Source organism: Motacilla alba, chromosome 4 (genome assembly GCF_015832195.1).
Source record: "Motacilla alba alba isolate MOTALB_02 chromosome 4, Motacilla_alba_V1.0_pri, whole genome shotgun sequence".
Classification (NCBI taxonomy): domain Eukaryota; kingdom Metazoa; phylum Chordata; class Aves; order Passeriformes; family Motacillidae; genus Motacilla; species Motacilla alba.
The window spans coordinates 32,565,810-32,581,150 of NC_052019.1; the positions used below are offsets into that span (position 1 = coordinate 32,565,810).

General features: G+C 37.7%; 1 protein-coding gene across 45 annotated transcripts in view; it reads right to left on the reverse strand.

Annotated features, from left to right (window-relative positions):
- The window catches only part of TENM3 (teneurin transmembrane protein 3), a 1,291,416-nt gene that overhangs the window by 198,204 nt on the left and 1,077,871 nt on the right, over positions 1-15,341 (reverse strand). The gene's annotated exons all lie outside the window — the stretch shown is intronic.

Consider the following 15,341-nt stretch of genomic DNA (forward strand, 5'->3'; position numbering starts at 1 on the left):
CTTTGTAAGTAAGGTTGTATTTGAAAATGCATTTGAAAATGCACGTCTAACATACAGACACACATACAAGTTTTGCAACTAACAAAATAATTCTTAAGTTCCATTCCAATTGAAAATTAAACAACTACATTTTTTTAATGAACCAAGAACTGAATTAATGATTACAGAATACCTGAAAGTTCTTAATGACTACTAAATCTGACATTAAAGTTTATGCCCATTTAATCTTTTATTACTTCTGGTGCATTACCTTAGATTAAAGCACACAAATCTGGCTGAAAGTATTTTTGCCCTATGATCTGTACTATAACTTTTTCCCCCTAATCGAAAACATAAATAAAAAAACACCCCGAAATGAGATGACTACATATTGAATCTCAAAGAAAAGAGGGTGGTTTGCCACTTAAGAATTCTTAGCTATCAGAGAAGGCAGCAAACATCTTCTAGTTCAAAATAGTTATTTCGGTCAGTCTCCCACTGGGCAGAGTTGGGAAGCTGAGACAAAAAATTTTCTGGAGGACATGAAGAAACATTAAGCCTGGAAGAATGCTACTGACAATATTTGCTCAAGTTGGACAAACAATTGTCCAGTTATCAACCACATATCTGGGTGAAAGGGGCAGTTCAGCGAGAAACAAGGTGACACTCCACAAAGACAACTGGAGTGAAATTTGGTGACATTTTATTTCCAAAAAAAGCTGCCCCAAAATAAGAAAAAAGGCCCCACAAAACCAGAAAGCCCTATGCACTAGCAGCTCACAGTGCTTCTGTTTTATTAATTGTTGTATTGAAGTCCAATAGCCTCTTCGTCAAAAGTCTCAAAGACCCAAGGGAGGTGAAGGTGTTTCTCTTTGCTGAAGCAGCCGAGAAGGCTTGAAGTTGGGGAGGGTTTCCTGAGTCACTATCACCCACAGTAGCATCTGATTACTCTGCCTGAGCTGGTTTTGATTAAGAGGTTGAGAAGCAAGCAGGAGACAACAGTAGTAGCTGACAAATGAACACTGATTCAAAACTAACCTGTAAGACACTTCTCAAACCATGTTAATTTAGTCTGACAGTGAATATGGAGCTTCTTATTAGGAATGCATGATGAACACACAGCCATGGGCTGCACTTATTTCAGCCAGGCATCAAGAAACCACACTTTCCTGCGGAACTTCTGGTTTACAAGATTAATCTTTTAGAATAGAAATACACATTACGTTTTCTTTGGCAGAATACAGCTCAGATTCTCAATCAAAAACCAGTTATTTTGGACCACAACTGTGAAGCTTTTCATATTTACATGCTCTTGAATTAAATATTAAAAGGGAGGTGAATGTTCTCAATAGGCAACAATTGTCTGAACTATCTTTGATCATTTCTACATTACACAGGGCTGCAGCACAAATGGTAAAAAAAAATGCTGTTGGACAGAGCCAGTGCATTCCTACAATTCGTCACAATGCCAAATGTGCAAGCAGCACTTTGCATCTTGGAATCAGTTTAAGTACCTCACTGCAATACTGAGCACAGGCTACTAAGCCTTGCTTCTGATTACCCCAGGCACTGGAGTGAGCTCATGGGGATGCATTACTTTGGATTGGGGCAGTAGCTTGGGTACCTCTACACCAAATTATTAGAGGCTTAGTTAGATCTACTCAGAGTAGCAATGTGTGGAGAGGCAGCGCCAAGGTAGACATGTATCAAGGTTTATAAATTAAACTAAATGAAATTAAATTAATTAAATTAAACTAAATTAATGATTCTACAGTAAGACAGAAAAATAAAATTAATTTAAAAATTCAAACCAGAGTAGTGGAATTATGTAGTGTAGTGCAATTATTACAATAAATAAGCATGTAATTTCTTATAAGAACTGATAATATTAGAGACTTGGACCTTGTTTAGGCATTAGCCCCTAAAGGAGAGGGTATCAAAGCTTTGTGTGAACTGAAATTGTGTTCCAGCTAACCAGGGAACATGAAAGGATCAGCTCATCTCCATTATAAAACAAGTACTTAGATTGAGGGTCTCATGCCAATTATGGAAGCCTGCTAAAAATACGACTGATTAAATAATAAGCTTTCCTTTCTCCCCTTCACAATCAGAGAAGGATAAAATGTTTCTGCTTTCTCCAAGACATTCCATCTTACTGCATTTAAATTAAAATACAAATTTGAAACACAAACCCCTTGTTTGAAAAAAACATGTCTGTGATGTGTTGGGCGGAAAAGACATTTACAGACTACAAACTATTATACTGGGACTGTGCTCAGAAAAAAAATCTGTGTCTGGCCCTGCACATTCCTACACTACTTGATCATACTGTCAAATTGGCAAAATGTTGAAGGAAATACAGATATCCATTAAAACAACAAAAGAAAACAAACTGGAATAGTATAGTACTTAAGCACTATGCTTGCTATTTCTAAATTAAAATTATACTTCTGGAAGTTGGTATATTTGATAAGATTAGGCATCTTTTTTTTGGCTTCATTAATATCATCAATGGAGCATTGTTTTTTTTAAGCCACACATTTCTTTGCCAGATACCTATCCACTCGAGCAAGCAAAGGAAGCACGAGCCTTCCAGCAAGCCTGATTTACCATTTGACCAGACAAGATGACAAAGCTTGAAAAAAACAGATTACTTTCTTTTTCTTCAGGAGGCTAAAAAGCCTTCCTGGTTCTGCTCATTCGTCTCCTTTAGGCCAGCAAGCCAGAACAGAACAGTTTACTTTCAAGGTCTCATTAGTTTGGATTTACCATCTTAGGTAGAGTCAGAAAATACTTTATGTTGGTTTCTGTTGAATGGACTGTAAATGTCTAAAACACAAGTTCTTCAAGGCTTCAACAAATGATTCTTTTAAAAAGTGCAGCTGAAAAGAAAAAAATAGCTTTTCAAACTATAAAAGTCAGGCATAAATCTAGGAAAAAGAATGGAAACAAAAAGCCTCAAAAGCAGTACTGCCTCCATCATAAGCAGAACAATTCTTCCTCTATTCTTCAGACAGATCTGAGATCCTGTTTTATATATAAACACATTCTATATTCCACTCAGCTCTTCAACTTCAAAAAAAATTTCTTAACACAATAATCAGAATAAAAACCACTGGATAATCAGAAGAAAACTATATTGCTCTCAGAATTCATTAGTATAATTTCTGTTTTCATATGTGAGCCTCTACTTCACCTTTGCTTACGTGCTCAAAGATCTGATCATGTATGCTCACAAAGATTATCTCCTTCTAACAAGGTAATTGTAGCTTTGCTCACAAGAGTGGGTAACAGCGCATTCTAACTTAGAAAGAGGAAAAAGGAATCCTGGGAGATGTGGGTGTGAGCACAAAGAAAATTAAAACAATTCAGTGAACACAAATGTAAAAGGAAAAAAAAAAAGGTAATATTCTAAATCTAACTATGAGTCAACCCCAAATCTTCTTCCATGTGGCCAGATCTTGGTGCCTGTAAGGAACTCCATTTAGTTCAGTGGGTTACACATGGCTGTAGCCTTTTGCAGATGTACTGACTGTATTTCTTTTCTTTCTCTTTGTCAATGCATTTTGAAAAGATAAAATAAAATAAAAATTTCAACACAAAATAAAAACCCTCCTGTCCTTCCCTTCCCCAAACCCAGCATCCCTGTCTGTTTTAAAGCTCAGCACTTTGAATTCTCCACTTCCTTCCTCAAGCCATTTGCCAAAGATCTGGATTTGCAAGGACTAGCAAACCATTTCCACCACTAGAGAAAAATTCTAAACACTGCTCTTGTGAGTAGGTATAGTGAATTTTTGGAATTTTTTATTCTGAAAGCAGTGGTAATTATTCAGGATTTAAATATCTTCCTTTGGTCTGTAACCCTTCGTTCTGACAGGATTTGCTTTGCTGTGAAGTTTCCTTTACTTTTTCTGGTGAATAAATACAGCCTAAAGACTGAAGAATAATTTTAATTCACAGAAATTATATGCATGAGAAAAATGCTGTTAAACAGAACGATTTCATTGTCATTAAAATCCCAGGAGCAATAAGATGTATAGACAGGGGCTCTGTTCAACTAGAGAAGCAGAGACACAGGTCTAGATGGACCTGCTTCCTTTTTGCCTTTTTAATGCCATGTAGTTCCCACACCAACTGCTACCAACACACAGGTGAAGATGTGTGTGGCCAAGTTGTTAAAACTGAAAACAAAGGTTCAGATTATCTTGATCAGCTCTGCCTACAGCTTTATATGGAAAAGACACAGATGTGTCTTGTTAAACTGAAGAACAAATTCCTCTGTTACACAGTTGACAAAAAAGCTGAGTATTAAAACAAAGCATGAAGCCTATAATTTTAGCAAAAAATAGCATACATTACATTTTATTACCTGCAAATAATTATTTTTAATATTGGCCAATATTCTGCAAGTGGGGCAAAAAAAAGTTTCAGCCATGTCTCAGTCTGACACTGGCTCCTGCAGCTCAGGTGCACAGCAATCCTGGTGGAGGTTGCTATGCTAAGATTGCTCCCTGAAGCCACAAGAAGCCACTAGCCTGCTGCCGTACCATAAGCTTGTCAGACAATGCCAATACTGGATAAAATAAGAAGACTGTTACCATAGGCTCAGTAGACCTAAACAAACACTGATGGGCACTGCTAAAAGCTTGAATATGAAATTGCAGCAATAGCCTCCCTTCAAAGAGCAGCTTTAGCAGAAATGACTTTTCCTCTTTTCCCTCTTCCTCTTCTTCTTTCAGTAAAACAGAATTTAGATACATAACCTGATGTATTATATCAAAATGTATAGAAAAAGCTTTTGTTTTTAAGCACACACATTTTGGTATACAAGAAGAAATCCTTGTTATCAGTGTTATCCTCCTATTTGCAATTCTCCCCCAAAGTATCAAAATGATTCCCTATATGGATGCAAACACACGCTGACATAAATTTGGTTTCAACCTTTGAAACTCAGTGTACTGTGACCTCTCTAAGCACTCATCTAAGTATTACAAAAGGAGACTCTCTAAGTGACAAATATATGAAATGAATGGATAAGAATCATCCTTTTCACCTCAGCATTCAGTTGTGGTTTCTGAAGGTAACAAGCAAGTGTCCACCTCTCACGTAAAATCATCTAGTTACAGGTAATCTGCAACAGCCAGGAAAGAAGAGACTGTTTTTGCTTTGTTACAGTCCAAAACAAAGAGGAGAGAAGTGATGCTAAATCTATGTTGTCTGCTTCAAGAACAGACATTTTACCTTAGCTGCATTTACTATAATTTTATATTACTGTACTTACGACACTTATAAATCAGAATTTAAAAAATGGAGGAGCAAAGTGAAGGGGAAAAAAGCAATTATCAAGTTTCAGTTATGCAACAATATTAAATATGCCTTTTTTTTTAGTATGGACCCATTTCTGCACCAATCAACTCAACATCACATATTCTGAAACAATACTGTGTAAATCTGCAGTTTTAGACTTTGTGTATTTTGAAGTGCCCCTACATTAAAAGAATGGCATTGCAATACTCCTATCTAGGTTTTTGTAACAAAACCCTCTTTCCAGAAGGGATTTAGAAGTCCTAAATGCTATCCTCAAGAGCTCCTTATCTTTGGAGGAGTCACTTCTCTTACGAAGCTTTCTGGAGGTGCTACAAAGCTGTGCACTCCAAAGCATTCCTCAGTCATCAGTCTGAAATATCTCAGAAATGCTCCTATTTGCCTATTTAAAATATATTTATTCCAAATGTAATCCAATCAGCACTACAAGTTATTTTATATAGTTTAAACAAAGAATTTCAAAATTATATTTGGGAAATATTTCTAAGAAACTGCAGTGAAATGGTTGTTTTTTGGGTTTTTTTTTTGTATTGCCAATTACAAAAATTTTGAGGATTTCTATTTTGTCCTGATTTGGAATGGAAGTATTCCTCCTGAAACAATCAAGCTGTTTTTTCTTTAGTGCTATTCGAAGAAGGGCAAAATGAATTGTAGCATAGTCTGCTCAGAAGTATACACCTCAGGCACACAGTTACATCACTGTGCTTATACACCTGGAAGGACTGCGTTTCAGGTGAGAGCCAAAAAACTTGCATATGCTTACAATGGGAATTTCTGCACTTCAGTGTGAGAAACCCCTACCTTAAGTGCATGAGAACACACAGAGGTCCAGGTTTCCACCAGCAAAACTGCAAGAGCTTCCTGAGTTCTGCTACTGAATATCTTAGCATTATCTCTATCTTACTCTTACTGAATATATTGCATCTCCAGGCCATTCACTACCCACAAATGAGACTGACCAGAATCCCTTGAAGCTCTCAAGTCGTAAGAAAGCTCCGACTGCCTGAGGCTATCGGTAGATGTATTATTGCCCTGGATGCATCTGAGTGGGGTGAAGAGGTCATCGCTTCCAGCTGCTCAATGCCCAGGGAGTTGAAGGGGGGCGGGGAACAACACCACTAAACATCACAACACCACACTCACCTCCTAACTCTCAATGTCAAAATCACAGGCTAAAAAGGCTTTGTTATTGGAAATGCATGAGGGACCGTTTGGACAGCCCAGGTTAGGGAGCAGCTACCTGGGCACTTAGCTGGCACACACAGAGGAAGGCTTGGACAAGCAGCTGGCAGCAGAAACCTCTTATGTGGCTCTGCCGCTGCCAGCAGTACTTGTCTGACTGCAGCCTTCACTGCCAATGACACAGTTCAGCACAATTCCCTGTTCATTCAAATCAGCGCCAGGAGAGGAAACACGACCCTTTTTAATTATTCAAAGAAATCCTTTTCAACCTAATGAAAGCTGTGACACTTAAGACAGTGCTAAATGCGAAATCTGTAGGTCCTTAAAATGACAGTAAGACAGAGCACGTCCCTGCCATGCTACAGAGAGCACTGTCAGTGACAGGAGAGAAGCTGAGGGCTGGGGCTGCTTGCCCAAGCCTTGGGAGAAAGGAAAACCAAGCAGTACAGCCAAAGTCAGAAGTCACCTGCAAATGAATCAGCAAAGTAATCTAGATCTGAATACTGCCCCATGCCAAGCCAAAATCAGAAATCATCTCTTCTTTTATTTTTTCATTTTTGCAAGAATATAAAAATTAATATATGGCTAATCTTCACCAGAATTAAAAAAAATATTTTAGAAACTGGTAAGCACCGAAGTTTATGTTAACAAGTATCAACAGTTATAAAACAAACAAAAGAATTTCACATGCACTGATGATTTTTCCACCTTTTATTTCTTAAATATGAGATACAAAATCTTTGCAGACAGGCCACAATTATGACCAAGTATCTGTCAAGATCAGAGGCACATAACAACATTACTATTTAATGTCTGCAGTAATTTTTAGTGTGACACCATCTAAAAACACCATCTGACTTTTTGTTACTTTGTTCGTGGTATTATGCACACCATGGTGTAGAGACACTACAAAATACCATAAATTCTGTTTCTGTAATGACTGGATACATAGAACAGAACAGGAAAGTGAGAAAAAGGCTAAAAAAAAGAGTAAGACAATAAAATTAAGATATAGCTGTGAAAACTCAAGCATTCCAACAGGACAAAAGCTTTCAAATTGTCTCACAAATTGAATAGGGAGATGAAATAACATCACAAAGACTGTTATATAAACCTAAAGATTATATAAGAGCAGCAGATACCCATATTATATGAGGCATTCTCTAAACTTACTTGTACTCAAAAATAAGGGTACATTTAGTCACCATTTCCCATACAGTAAGATATTTTTTTCTTAGTAATTATGTGAAAATATGGTGGCTGGGATTTTAGCAACTGAAATAATACTTTTGTTCCTGAGAATTATCAGACAGAAAATTCAGTGTACTGTTAGAAGGCTCCCACACTCTCTTTGGGCTGTAAACTGCAGTGGCTAAGGAGTTTTGACAAAACAGACCCATTATTATTTACTTCCCAAAAAATGCAATTTGGAGGATGAAAAGAGGACAAAGAAAGAATAAGGAAAACCCACAAAGGCTTGGTAAATATCTTGAAATTACTTTACAGGCATTTTCTACCTGAAAAAAAGACACAGTTTCAAATATTTTATGAAGTAAATATGGAAATGGTTGCTAAAATGTACTTTCAAAAGGAAACACCTTTACAAAACAGTCATCCCTCTAGGCAGCAGCTCCTCTCAACACCTCCAATAATCCTACAGCTCTTGTTCAATTGCCCTTCTCACCTCTGAGCGGGAAGCAAATTGTGAAGTTGAGCGGCACTGTTATGGGACACTACCTGCTGTGCCATCAGCAGACTTCAACAAATAATTAGATCTGCCTGTGGCCATCCTGCCCTGCGAAGGCTGCCACCAAGTCGTGTCGGCGGTGACACCTCCCGCTAGCGACTGCGCGGCTGAGAAAGGGGCAGCTCGGAGAACTTTCCAGACTGCTGCCCTCTCACCTTGTTCAGAGCATGTTCTGTCACGCTGGTTACAATGACAATGGTCCCTAAGGCCTTGCTGACTCTGGAAATGCCACTCTTTTCTACGTCAGTGCCCCTGAATGCGTAGTAACAACACGGGGAGTGAAAATGTCTTGACGTAGAAGGAAACAAGGTTTTCTTTCATTACCCCATATGAATTGCAGCAGCATCCAAAGCACAGCATTTATTTGCCTCATCTAAACACGGTCAAACACATACAGAATCTATTGCCAAAGGTCAAGTTATGATTCTTAGTTTTAATGAGCATGAAGTTGCTGAGCCCTCTAGGGTAGGATTCCTTCAAAGGAGCCATTCAAGTCTGCTGTGCCCAGAACACAGGACCTAATTCACTCCTAGCCTTAAGTTTAAGCATATTTTGAAGTCCTGTAATTTAATTTCACCCACCTGCCACCAAATTAGAGAATTTAATGACTTGAGCACTACAGAGGATCTAGACAACAACTCTGGAAAGAAATTTCCAGCATTGGTGAAGGTTCTGGTAAGATTCCTGTAAAGATTTTGTATTATGTCCAGTGTCAACATTCACAACACAAGAGAGGGAAGAAAAAAAGCAGAATCACACACAAGGTTTTATGATAACAACTGCTGATGCTTGTTTTCTTTATTTTCTGGCCTCAACTTTTTATTTTCTTCAAAATAGCTGACATCTGAAACTGTCTTTCACAATTTCAGATATAATATTTTCTCTCAGGTTCCTTTGACAAGGATATTCCTCTATTCAACTTATTTTAGCTTGCTCAGAGAAATCATCTCATCTACTTGCATTTTACTGTGAATTTCTGAGATAAGCTACTCACTGAACTTATAGAAAACAGAGTATCGGTCATCAGAGTAAATTAATGCAAATAGAAGATAATTTAAAAAAAAATATGCCAAATGATCCATCATACGCAAGAAAACGTCTTCTTTTGAATACATAAATAGTAAAATTTTGGCCAAACTTGAGAAACCAGAGTGGAAAGTTAATGCCAGTAACAGAGATTACAATTAATTAGTTAATGCCTGTTACACAGATTTTTAATGAAGTTGGCTTAATAGTTGTGTTACTTAATAGTTGCTATGCATCAAGATAGCAGTTTGAAGCACAGAGATGTTAGATAGAAAAATGATGAAAATTTTGCACTTGTAGCTTAGCAGAGAGGTTCAACAGCCATACTGAGTATAACACCACAAAGTGAAACACAGTATTTCAATCATACAGGATAAAAGGAATTCTGGGAAAGACTTGTAACAGGGAATGAATACCAGACCTTGGACAGAATACTATCAAAATACAAATGTTCACATCAACATACAGAAGCAAGCAGCCAGCAATCATTCTTAACAAAATCAAAGAAACAGAAGCATGAGAAAGCTTTATTAATTTGGAGTTTTCATCAAAAGATTTTGTGGTTGTATACTGAGCTCTGCATAAAGGTTCTCTAAAATTTTTTATAAGCTTTTTAAAACAAAACTAGACAAGTCCACAAATACATATAAGAATAGCTTATGAAAAGCCAGATGATCCAATGCACAGTAACACAGATAAACAGAGCAGAGCTTTGACCCTCAAAAGCTAAATAATACAGGAAACATAATCTGAATATTTCACCCCATGGGGACAAGTTAAAAAAAAAATCTTCAGTACATATAGATCTTGCAAATTTACCTCCTTTTTGCAGTTAAGTTCCAAGACCTGTATTTTCATTTCTCCATTTGGGTTAGAAAGTACTCTTTGGGACATACTGAAATTTAGTACTTTAAAAACACACAGTGCCCCAGATGGTAGAAGAGCCATCCACTCAATGGCAACAGTCATGGCTGCAATGATGCTCAAAACCAAGAACAGAATGTGAAGAGTACAGGAACCTGTATGCAGTAGATGCACAGATCAGTACAAAATCAGGTAAAAATTTCCAGAGATTGAAATCCTTAATTCAGAAAAGAAGTAAGACTGCAAAAGGGAAATATCTCATTATGTACATGTATTAAACCATATTAATGATGCAGACTAAAAGCTAACAACAATGTCCCCCCCAACAAAACTCCCAAATGAAACCAAAGAGTTAAACAAAAAAAAAAAAAAAAAAAAAAAATCCAAAGAGAAACACCAGAAACAAAACTCACAGGATTCATGTACCACAAAGGTTTGCCATACTTAGGCAAACAGAACTTAAAAGAGCTCACACCCATATGATTTTCCTGCAAAAGTGAAAAATGCTTTAACTAACAGGAATTTTTCTATGTCTGACTTAGTAAAAAGGATTGAGCTTCCCATTGCTATTTCACAAAGAGGTGTAAGAACAAGCGGATGTGTGATAAGGTACCCTGTCCCTTCTGGAAAACATGACAGGTGCAGAAAAAAAAAGACAGTATAGATAAATATTTAATGAGATGACCAAGTCCTGTATGCCATAAGAAGTTTAGTGATTTGTGCTGATCCTTTGTTGCTTTTCAGTGCTTGTAGGTCTCAGGACAAAATAGCCTTTATGTTTCTGATTAACTCTGAAAAGGGAAACAAAAACTCCAAGAAGATAACCCTTAGGGCACCAGTGACTGAGCGACTGTCAAGAGCAGGAAGTTCACTGGAACTGTTTAATAGCCCCTGCCTCTTTCAAGCTAATAACGAATACACAAATACAATGCTCTCCTCCTCTCAGCAGTGTGGAAAGGGCTGGAGGAAGACTCCACCAGTGAGAAAATGAAAGGGGCAACAGCCTGAGACACAAATAATTTTGGGGCAAATCAACACATTGTCTCTCAACAGCTACAACGGTGTGATGGGTTTCCAGTGAGCTCTGCCATACTCTAGAGTTCAGTAACACTAGTTGATTTGGAGTTGATAAGACAACAGGGAAACACATGAAGGACACCATGGAATTGTGTAACACAGGAGTGATGAAAAGAGCCAGAGACATTGGACCATGCACATTCTTAAGAATTAATAAAACAATGACAACCAGTGATGAAAACTAAAGCAAAGAACTGAGGAAGAGTGACACCATGATGAGTAGGGCGGCATACTGCCTCACTGGACAGTGTAGGCATGACCCTCTTTTGCTTTGAGAAGACATCAATTTGAAAACATGGCAGTTTAAAATACTAAACCTTATTTCCTTAGTGATTAATCTGAAGGAATGGAGAAGTAAAAACAGAGATCACAAAACTATATTTTGTAATAATGTATGTATGGAAGTCGACGTAGAACATAATAAAAATGATACAGTCTCATGTTATTATTAAAAACTAGATTTAAAACACATAATGCTTAGAAGCCCCAAATAAACAAAGCACTTAAACATTACATAGTGCTTTCATGAAGTAAGATACTATCCTTGAGCACAGAATACAAAATGTTGACATATATTTACTGAAAAAGGTGATGACACTATGCAGTTGTTATATATAGGAGATATTTGTTTTCAAAAAAAATTAGAAAAACCTAAAACCATTCAAAACCAGACAACATCTGAAAGACTAATATGTGGAAAATACATAGTAGTTAGAATAAGACACAGTATTTAAAATACCACTTTTTCATACATAGGTTTCCCAGAAAACAGAAACACTTCAAGAAATTATCAGCTTTTACAGCACTGATATGAGAGGTTAAGGTTAGTGGGAGAAAATGAACATGACACTCAATGGAGCACACAGAAAAGCCAGTAGCATGGAGGGACTGAGCCCCTTTCTGATCAAGAGCAGAGGATGAAGTTCATGACAAACCAGACACACCTGCCAGCAAGCCAGGGAAACTGGGCAGAAACTTTTGACACTGTCTTAAAAATGCAAAAGGAAAAAAAACTGTATTCCTGTTAATTTTATGGAGCAGAGTGATTCACTTTCTAATGGAGTGGGGGAGGTTCTTTAGGGGATTCCAAGCAAGGAGACACAGAAAGACAAAACCTTTAAAGCCATGCACACACTGAAGCAGACACCAGAGTATGTGGGCTAAATAACAAAGTCAACTAGAGCTAAAATGCAGAAGTGAATCATCTACCCACCTCTGTGCAGCAGCTGTGCCAGATGCCCACGCAGGAGGTTCTCCCTATCTCTGTACATTGAGGTACTCCTTCAGAAGTAGGAGAAATCCTAATGAAAGCTCTCCTTCCAAGGCCCATGTCCCACCAGTCCATGATACTTATTGATGTTGGTGTATAGATTTCTACTCTGTGTGTATTCTGTATGACTGAGTTCAGTAGTTCTTGCATGACAGAGATCCTTGATCATCAGAGTACATTGTGAGGATTTGTGTATTAGGGACCATAATAATCTTCACAAGTCATTACAAATAAAGAACTTCTCTTCCTAGAACCGCTTCTGCTCAGACAATACTACGGAAAAAAAACCAAAAACCTGGCTAGCCTCAGTTAATCTTATCTAAAGATAAGCAACTGGTCAGCGCAACTGTAAGCAAACACAGCCCAACTTCTGCCTGTCTACCCAGACAGACAGAGCCTCCTCCTGGATGGGGCTTCCCAAGCCCCACTGTTCAAAACAAGCCAGGTGGCAGAGCCATCCTATTGCAATGGCCTCCTCTGTGTGCCCCAGTGCCTCTCCTGTGCAGCACAGCCACAAATGGCACAGCACAGGCTCCCCTTGGAGCAGTTCACACCCCAAGTCATCCAAATCAACGCTTTGCCACCAGATAGCGGCATTTTAATTCTAGCTGTTAAATGCAGTAATTTGAATCAGCATCTGTTTTCAAACAGTTACAATAAATTTGGATCCTCAGTCTGGAGTCAATTTGTACTGTTGCCAATTTGACTAAAGTCAGTAAACTTTAGCTACAAAAGGCATATTTGTAGCACTGGGATACTCTTTAGAGGGTGAAATACAAGAGAGGGGCAGGCAGCCAGGAACATGACCTATAAATTTAACTCTCTTTAATGTTTTTGAATATTGCAACTAAAATTATTATTATTTCTAAATTTAGAAGTGAGGCAACAAGCTTCTATAAGCTAAAGAAATATGCTTAAATATATGGGAAGGGCAATCAGATCCAAACCCATTCCTACTTGCAGTTTCTCCTTCCAAATCGGCCAACTAACAGCTTGGCTGAAGAGAAAATAGGAACACTTCAAGTTTTACTCATAAAATAAAATCAAAATATATTACAGAGGTATGTGATTGAGTCACCCTTCCCTCTTTTTAACAGATCCTTTGTTTTATATTACAAGCTCTTCATGACAGGGCTGTTCCTCTACATGGTTGAAAAGTACTTAGTACAAAGAGTTTCCAAAGATGTGTGGAGACTTGTGTGACTACTAAAATATTAATATTTCATACTTAATTTTAATATTTAATATTAACAATATCAAGACCAGCAACAAATATCTCTGTGGGGCTGTCATAGGTGTAATCTTGGCAAGGCAGGGAATGCTCAGAAAGATGAAAGACTGGATTTTCAGACACGCCTGTAGATCCATCCAACCTGCATGGAGGAGGGTCCCCTCTTGGCATGCTACTTGCTGTACATGGCAGCTCCCACTGATTGTAGTTCACAGTACAAAATGCAGGCTTGACAAAGTCAGCACTGGCGCTAGACAACTCAAAAAAATTAAACAGGACAACAATGCCTACACTCAGCTGCACCATATGCTCTAGTGAAAGGGCTCTTAAAAGTTTCAGGTATGCACTTTCTTTCATACCATTAGGTTCAATCCTCCCTACTTGTAACCAATTTTTTTATATTGAATTACTGTAAGGGGGTTACTGAATGTCCAAATTTGATCGACCCAAAGTGAGAGAGGGACATCATGTGCTCAGCTGCTCCTGGTTCACAGTTCAGGATATGGTGAAGCACATATTGCACTTCAATCTATGGGACAGCTTCCATGTTCAGTGTAATCTCACAGAGAGGCTACAGCTCTAAGTGAGAGACACTAAATTACCCCCTTCCTCTCCTTGCTTTCATACGTGTTATTTCTCAGTGCTGTGTCCAGTCTACTATCAAAAAAATTTAGGACTTAGATAACTTCCTCCAGAAAAATGCTATTCTTACTTTGTTCTCCAACCAACACATTTTTTCAATATATACTGTAATTTCTTCCCTTATTTCCATTATTACTGGATATATATCACTTCAGATTTTTTTTCCTTTTCTGCTAATTGCATCTCTCTGTATTTGCCACACTACCTGTATCATCTTCAGCATATGGACTTCTTGCAAGAATCCCACACTACCTGTATCATCTCTCCACACTACCTGTATCATCTTCAGCATATGGACTTCTTGCAAGAATCCCTCATACCAAAAACATCCTCATGCTTATGCTGAAACACAAGACATTAAAATGAAGATCAACAATTATAATAGAGAGTTCATAAAGCTGTCTTTAATCTCAAACACATTTAAGAATAATCATATTCACCATGAGCACAAAATGCATTAAAAATATAAGCCAGAGTTAAAATAAATTGTACTGAATTCTTGACTTAAATTTTATACTGGAAGACAACAATTACTGCATGAAGAAGAGTGCACTGGCTTTACCTTACTAAATGTAGGATACAATTTCCTTGTAAACAAACACAACCCACCATTAAAGAACTAATTATTCCCACATCCTATACTGAACAGCAACCTTTACAAAAATCTTTCCCCATAGACCCTAAGGGTTCCCCCAATGTCACTTCATAAGCATAATTAGGGAAATAGTACTAAATGCCTCAAAGTCAAATGCTGAAAAAAAGAAAAAGAATTAAAATTTCCTGTGATGAAGAGAGTTGGTTGGGATATAGGACAGGTCTAAACCCAAATTTGGCAGTTGGAATACATGACTAATCAAACAGACAAGAGTGGAAAGCTGCACAAAAGATGGAAAGATGTTCACTGAATTAAGAAAAAGGGAGGAAATGGCTGAATTAGAAGCTCGTTCTCTTATTCTTGTCTTTTTCTTTGTTTTTGGTCCACTAAAACAGTTACTTTT